We start from the raw sequence: 7,561 nt of genomic DNA on the forward strand, positions 1-7,561 counted from the left end.
AGATTCTCTGGAGGATGAGTGAGATTCTCTGGAGAAGGAGTGAGACTCTCTGGAGGAGATGGAGTGAGACTCTCTGGAGAAGAAGTGAGTTCTCTGGAGGAGAAGGAGTGAGACTCTCTGGAGGAGAAGGAGTGAGACTCTCTGGAGAAGGAGTGAGATTCTCTGGAGAAGGAGTGAGATTCTCTGGAGAAGGAGTGAGTGTCTCTGGAGAAGTAGTGAGACTCTCTGGAGAAGGAGTGAGACTCTCTGGAGGAGTGAGTCTCTGGACAAGGACTAAGACTCTCTGGTGGAGAAGGAGTGAGACTCTCTGGAGAAGGAGGGCGTCTCTCTGGAGAAGGAGTGAGACTCTCTGGAGAAGGAGTGAGACTCTCTGGAGAAGGAGTGAGATTTTCTGGAGAAGGAGTGGGACTCTCTGGAGAAGGAATGAGTCTCTGGAGAAGGAGTGAGACTCTGGAGAAGGAGGGAGACTCGCTGGAGAAGGAGGGAGACTCTGGAGAAGGAGTGAGACTCTGGAGAAGGAGTGAGATTCTCTGGAGAAGGAGTGAGACTCTCTGGAGAAGGAGTGAGATTCTCTGGAGAAGGAGTGAGATTCTGGACAAGGACAAAGACTCTCTGGAGGAGAAGGAGTGAGACTCTCTGGAGAAGGAGTGAGACTCTGGACAAGGACTAAGACACTCTGGAGGAGAAGGAGTGAAATTCTCTGGAGAAGGATTGAGACTCTCTGGAGAAGGAGTGAGACTCTGGAAAAGCACTATGACCCTCTGGAGGAGAAGGAGTGAAAGTCTCTGGAGAAGGAGTGAGACTCTCTGGAGAAGGAGTGAGATTCTCTGGAAAAGGAGTGAGACTCTCTGGAGAAGGAGTGAGACACTCTGGAGAAGGAGTGAGACTCTCTGGAGAAGGAGTGAGATTCTCTGGAGAAGGAGTGAGATTCTCTGGAGAAGGAGTGAGAGTCTCTGGAGGATGAGTGAGAATCTCTGGAGAAGGAGTGAGATTCTCTGGAGAAGGAGTGAGACTCTCTGGAGAAGGAGTGAGTCTCTGGACAAGGACTAAGACTCTCTGGAGGAGAAGGAGTGAGACTCTCTGGAGAAGGAGTCAGACACTCGGCAGAAGGAATGTGATTCTCTGGAGAAGGAGTGAGACTCTCTGGAGAAGGAGGGAGACACTCTGGAGAAGGAGGGAGTCTCTGGAGAAGGAGGGAGAATCTCTGGAGAAGGTGGGAGACTCTGGAGAAGGAGTGAGACTCTCTGGAGAAGGAGTGACACTCTCTGGAGAAGGAGTGAGACTCTCTGGAGAAGGAGTGAGACTGTCTGGAGAAGGAATGAGACTCTCTGGAGAAGGAGTGAGATTCTCTGGAGAAGGAGTGAGACTCTCTGGAGGAGATGGAGTGAGACTCTCTGGAGAAGAAGTGAGTTCTCTGGAGGAGAAGGAGTGAGACTCTCTGGAGGAGAAGGAGTGAGACTCTCTGGAGAAGGAGTGAGATTCTCTGGAGAAGGAGTGAGATTCTCTGGAGAAGGAGTGAGTGTCTCTGGAGAAGTAGTGAGACTCTCTGGAGAAGGAGTGAGACTCTCTGGAGGAGTGAGTCTCTGGACAAGGACTAAGACTCTCTGGTGGAGAAGGAGTGAGACTCTCTGGAGAAGGAGGGCGTCTCTCTGGAGTAGGAGTGAGACTCTCTGGAGAAGGAGTGAGACTCTCTGGAGAAGGAGTGAGATTTTCTGGAGAAGGAGTGGGACTCTCTGGAGAAGGAATGAGTCTCTGGAGAAGGAGTGAGACTCTGGAGAAGGAGGGAGACTCGCTGGAGAAGGAGGGAGACTCTGGAGAAGGAGTGAGACTCTGGAGAAGGAGTGAGATTCTCTGGAGAAGGAGTGAGACTCTCTGGAGAAGGAGTGAGATTCTCTGGAGAAGGAGTGAGATTCTGGACAAGGACAAAGACTCTCTGGAGGAGAAGGAGTGAGACTCTCTGGAGAAGGAGTGAGACTCTGGACAAGGACTAAGACACTCTGGAGGAGAAGGAGTGAAATTCTCTGGAGAAGGATTGAGACTCTCTGGAGAAGGAGTGAGACTCTGGACAAGGACTATGACCCTCTGGAGGAGAAGGAGTGAAAGTCTCTGGAGAAGGAGTGAGACTCTCTGGAGAAGGAGTGAGATTCTCTGGAAAAGGAGTGAGACTCTCTGGAGAAGGAGTGAGACACTCTGGAGAAGGAGTGAGACTCTCTGGAGAAGGAGTGAGATTCTCTGGAGAAGGAGTGAGATTCTCTGGAGAAGGAGTGAGAGTCTCTGGAGGATGAGTGAGAATCTCTGGAGAAGGAGTGAGATTCTCTGGAGAAGGAGTGAGACTCTCTGGAGAAGGAGTGAGTCTCTGGACAAGGACTAAGACTCTCTGGCGGAGAAGGAGTGAGACTCTCTGGAGAAGGAGTCAGACACTCGGTAGAAGGAATGTGACTCTCTGGAGAAGGAGTGAGACTCTCTGGAGAAGGAGGGAGACACTCTGGAGAAGGAGGGAGTCTCTGGAGAAGGAGAGAGAATCTCTGGAGAAGGTGGGAGACTCTGGAGAAGGAGTGAGACTCTCTGGAGAAGGAGTGACTCTCTCTGGAGAAGGAGTAAGACTCTCTGGAGAAGGAGTGAGACTCTCTGGAGAAGGACTGAGACACTCTGGAGAAGGAGTGAGGCTCTCTGGAGTAGGAGTGAGATTTTCTGGAGAAGGAGTAAGACTCTCTGGAGAAGGAGTGAGACTCTCTGGAGAAGGAGTGAGACACTCTGGAGAAGGAGTGAGATTTTCTGGAGAAGGAGTGAGATTTTCTGGAGAGGGAATGATATTCTCTGGAGAAGGAGTGAGACTCTCTGGAGAAGCAGTGAGATTTTCTGGAGAACGAGTGAGATTTTCTGGAGAAGGAGTGAGATTTTCTGGAGAAGGAATGATATTCTCTGGAGAAGGAGTGAGACTCTCTGGAGGATGAGTGAGATCCTCTGGAGAAGGAGAGTCTCTCTGGAGAAGGAGTGAGACTCTCTGGAGGAGACGAAGTGAGACTCTCCGGTGAAGGAGAGTCTCTCTGGAGAAGGAGTGAGATTCTCTGGAGGAGAAGGAGTGAGACTCTGTGGAGGAGAAGGACGGAGACTCTGGGCAAGTTCTGAGACTCTCTGGAGGAGAAGGAGTGAGACTCTCTGGAGAGGAGTGAGACTCTCTGGAGAAGTAGTGAGAAACTCTGGAGAAGGAGTGAGACTCTCTGGAGGAGAAGGAGGGAGCCTCTGGACAAGGTCTGAGACTCTCTGGAGGAGAAGGAGTGAGACTCTCTGGAGAAGGAGGGAGAATCTCTGGAGAAGGAGGGAGACTCTGGAGAAGGAGTGAGACTCTCTGGAGAAGGAGTGAGACTCTCTGGAGAAGGAGTGAGACTGTCTGGAGAAGGAGTGAGACTCTCTGGAGAAGGAGTGAGATTCTCTGGAGAAGGAATGAGAATCTCTGGAGAAGGAGTGAGATTCTCTGGAGAAGAAGGAGTGAGACTCTCTGGAGAAGGAGTGAGACTCTCTGGAGAAGGACTGAGCCTCTGGAGAAGGAGTGAGACTCTCTGGAGCAGGAGTGAGATTCTCTGGAGAAGGAGTGAGACTCTGGACAAGGACAAGGACTCTCTGGAGGAGAAGGAGTGAAACTCTCTGGAGAAGTAGTGAGACCCTCGGGAGAAGGAGTGAGATTCTCTGGAGAAGGAGTCAGACTCTCTGGAGAAGGAGGGAGAATCTCTGGAGAAGGAGTGAGATTCTGGAGAAGGAGTGAGACTCTCTGAAGAAGGAGTGAGAATCTCTGGAGAAGTAGTGAGATTTTCTGGAGAAGGAGTGAGACTCTCTGGAGAAGGAGTGAGATTCTCTGGAGAAGGAGTGAGACTCTCTGGAGGAGAAGGAGTGAGACTCTCTGGAGAAGGAGTGAGATTCTCTGGAGAAGGAGTGAGACCCTCTGGAGAAGGAGTGAGACTCTCTGGAGGAGAAGGAGTGAGATTCTCTGGAGAAGGAGTGAGACTCTCTGGAGAAGGAGTGAGACTCTCTGGAGAAGGAGTTAGATTCCCTGGAGAAGGAGTGAGACTCTCTGGAGTGGGAGTGAGACTCTCTGGAGAAGGAGTGAGACACTCTGGAGGAGAAGGAGTGAGACTCTTAGAGAAGGAGTGAGATTTTCTGGAGAAGGAGTGATATTCTCTGGAGAAGGAGTGAGGCTCTCTGGAGGAGGAGTGAGATTTTCTGGAGAACGAGTGAGATTTTCTGGAGAAGAAGTGATAATCTCTGGAGAAGGAGTGAGAGTCTCTGGAGGATGAGTGAGATTTTCTGGAGAACGAGTGAGATTTTCTGGAGAAGGAGTGAGATTTTCTGGAGAAGGAGTAAGACTCTCTGGAGAAGGAGTGAGACTCTCTGGAGAAGGAGTGAGATTTTCTGGAGAAGGAATGATATTCTCTGGAGAAGGAGTGAGACTCTCTGGAGGAGACGAAGTGAGACTCTCCGGTGAAGGTGAGACTCTCTGGAGAAGGAGTGAGATTCTCTGGAGGAGAAGGAGTGAGACTCTCTGGAGGAGATGAAGTGAGACTCTCCAGTGAAGGTGAGTCTCTCTGGAGAAGGAGTGAGATTCTCTGGAGGAGAAGGAGTGAGACTCTCTGGAGGAGAAGGAGTGAGACTCTCTGGAGAAGCAGTGAGACTCTCTGGAGGAGACGAAGTGAGACTCTCCGGTGAAGGTGAGTCTCTCTGGAGAAGGAGTGAGATTCTCTGGAGGAGAAGGAGTGAGACTCTCTGGAGGAGAAGGAGTGAGACTCTCTGGAGAAGGAGTGAGACTCTCTGGAGGAGAAGCAGTGAGACTCTCTGGAGGAGAAGGAGTGAGAATCTCTGGAGAAGGAGTGAGACTCTCTGGAGGAGAAGGAGGGAGCCTCTGGACAAGGTCTGAGACTCTCTGGAGGAGAAGGAGTGAGACTCTCTGGAGAAGGAGTGAGACTCTCTGGAGAAGGAGGGAGACACTCTGGAGAAGGAGGGAGTCTCTGGAGAAGGAGGGAGAATCTCTGGAGAAGGAGGGAGACTCTGGAGAAGGAGTGAGACTCTCTGGAGAAGGAGTGACACTCTCTGGAGAAGGAGTGAGACTCTCTGGAGAAGGAGTGAGACTGTCTGGAGAAGGAGTGAGACTCTCTGGAGAAGGAGTGAGATTCTCTGGAGAAGGAGTGAGAATCTCTGGAGAAGGAGTGAGACCCTCTGGAGCAGGAGTGAGATTCTCTGGAGAAGGAGTGAGACCCTCTGGAGAAGAAGGAGTGAGACTCTCTGGAGAAGGAGTGAGACTCTCTGGAGAAGGAGTGAGACTGTCTGGAGAAGGAGTGAGACCCTCTGGAGAAGAAGGAGTGAGACTCTCTGGAGAAGGAGTGAGATTCTCTGGAGAAGGACTGAGCCTCTGGAGAAGGAGTGAGACTCTCTGGAGCAGGAGTGAGATTCTCTGGAGAAGGAGTGAGACTCTCTGGAGAAGGAGTGAGATTCTCTGGAGAAGGAGTGAGATTCTGGACAAGGACAAAGACTCTCTGGAGGAGAAGGAGTGAGACTCTCTGGGGAAGGAGTGAGACTCTGGACAAGGACTAAGACTCTCTGGAGGAGAAGGAGTGAAATTCTCTGGAGAAGGATTGAGACACTCTGGAGAAGGAGTGAGACTCTGGACAAGGACTAAGACTCTCTGGAGGAGAAGGAGTGAAAGTCTCTGGAGAAGGAGTGAGACTCTCTGGAGAAGGAGTGAGATTCTCTGGAGAAGGAGTGAGACTCTCTGGAGAAGGAGTGAGACACTCTGGAGAAGGTGTGAGATTCTCTGGAGAAGGAGTGAGATTCTCTGGAGAAGGAGTGAGATTCTCTGGAGAAGGAGTGAGAGTCTCTGGAGGATGAGTGAGAATCTCTGGAGAAGGAGTGAGATTCTCTGGAGAAGGAGTGAGACTCTCTGGAGAAGGAGTGAGTCTCTGGACAAGGACTAAGACACTCTGGAGGAGAAGGAGTGAGAGTCTCTGGAGACGGAGTGAGACTCTCTGCAGAAGGAATGTGATTCTCTGGAGAAGGAGTGAGACTCTCTGGAGAAGGAGGGAGACTCTCTGGAGAAGGAGGAAGACTCTGGAGAAGGAGGGAGACTCTCTGGAGAAGGAGTGAGATACTCTGGAGAAGGAGTGAGACTCTCAGGAGAAGGAGTGAGGCTCTCTGGAGAAGGAGTGAGACTCTCTGGAGAAGGAGTGAGACTCTGGAGATGGAGTGAGACTCTCTGGAGAAGGAGGAAGACTCTGGGGAAGGAGGGAGACTCTCTGGAGAAGGAGGGAGACTCTGGAGAAGGAGTGAGACTCTCTGGAGAAGGAGTGAGACTCCCTGGAGAAGGAGTGAGACTCTCTGGAGAAGGAGTGAGTCCCTCTGGAGAAGGAGTGAGACTCTCTGGAGAAGGAGTGAGATTCTCTGGAGAAGGAGTGAGATTCTCTGGAGAAGGATGGAGACAATCTGGAGAAGGAGTGAGACTCTCTGGAGGAGAAGGAGTGAGATTCTCTGGAGGATGAGTGAGATTCTCTGGAGAAGGAGTGAGACTCTCTGGAGGAGATGGAGTGAGACTCTCTGGAGAAGAAGTGAGTTCTCTGGAGGAGAAGGAGTGAGACTCTCTGGAGGAGAAGGAGTGAGACTCTCTGGAGAAGGAGTGAGATTCTCTGGAGAAGGAGTGAGATTCTCTGGAGAAGGAGTGAGTGTCTCTGGAGAAGGAGTGAGATTCTCTGGAGAAGGAGTGAGACTCTCTGGAGAAGGAGTGAGATTTTCTGGAGAAGGAGTGGGACTCTCTGGAGAAGGAATGAGTCTCTGGAGAAGGAGTGAGACTCTGGAGAAGGAGGGAGACTCGCTGGAGAAGGAGGGAGACTCTGGAGAAGGAGTGAGACTCTGGAGAAGGAGTGAGATTCTCTGGAGAAGGAGTGAGACTCTCTGGAGAAGGAGTGAGATTCTCTGGAGAAGGAGTGAGATTCTGGACAAGGACAAAGACTCTCTGGAGGAGAAGGAGTGAGACTCTCTGGAGAAGGAGTGAGACTCTGGACAAGGACTAAGACACTCTGGAGGAGAAGGAGTGAAATTCTCTGGAGAAGGATTGAGACTCTCTGGAGAAGGAGTGAGACTCTGGAAAAGCACTATGACCCTCTGGAGGAGAAGGAGTGAAAGTCTCTGGAGAAGGAGTGAGACTCTCTGGAGAAGGAGTGAGATTCTCTGGAAAAGGAGTGAGACTCTCTGGAGAAGGAGTGAGACACTCTGGAGAAGGAGTGAGACTCTCTGGAGAAGGAGTGAGATTCTCTGGAGAAGGAGTGAGATTCTCTGGAGAAGGAGTGAGAGTCTCTGGAGGATGAGTGAGAATCTCTGGAGAAGGAGTGAGATTCTCTGGAGAAGGAGTGAGACTCTCTGGAGAAGGAGTGAGTCTCTGGACAAGGACTAAGACTCTCTGGAGGAGAAGGAGTGAGACTCTCTGGAGAAGGAGTCAGACACTCGGCAGAAGGAATGTGATTCTCTGGAGAAGGAGTGAGACTCTCTGGAGAAGGAGGGAGACACTCTGGAGAAGGAGGGA

The sequence above is a fragment of the Somniosus microcephalus genome, chromosome 2 (genome assembly GCF_052327205.1).
Source record: "Somniosus microcephalus isolate GS21.2 chromosome 2, FLI_Smic_1.0, whole genome shotgun sequence".
Lineage (NCBI taxonomy): Eukaryota > Metazoa > Chordata > Chondrichthyes > Squaliformes > Somniosidae > Somniosus > Somniosus microcephalus.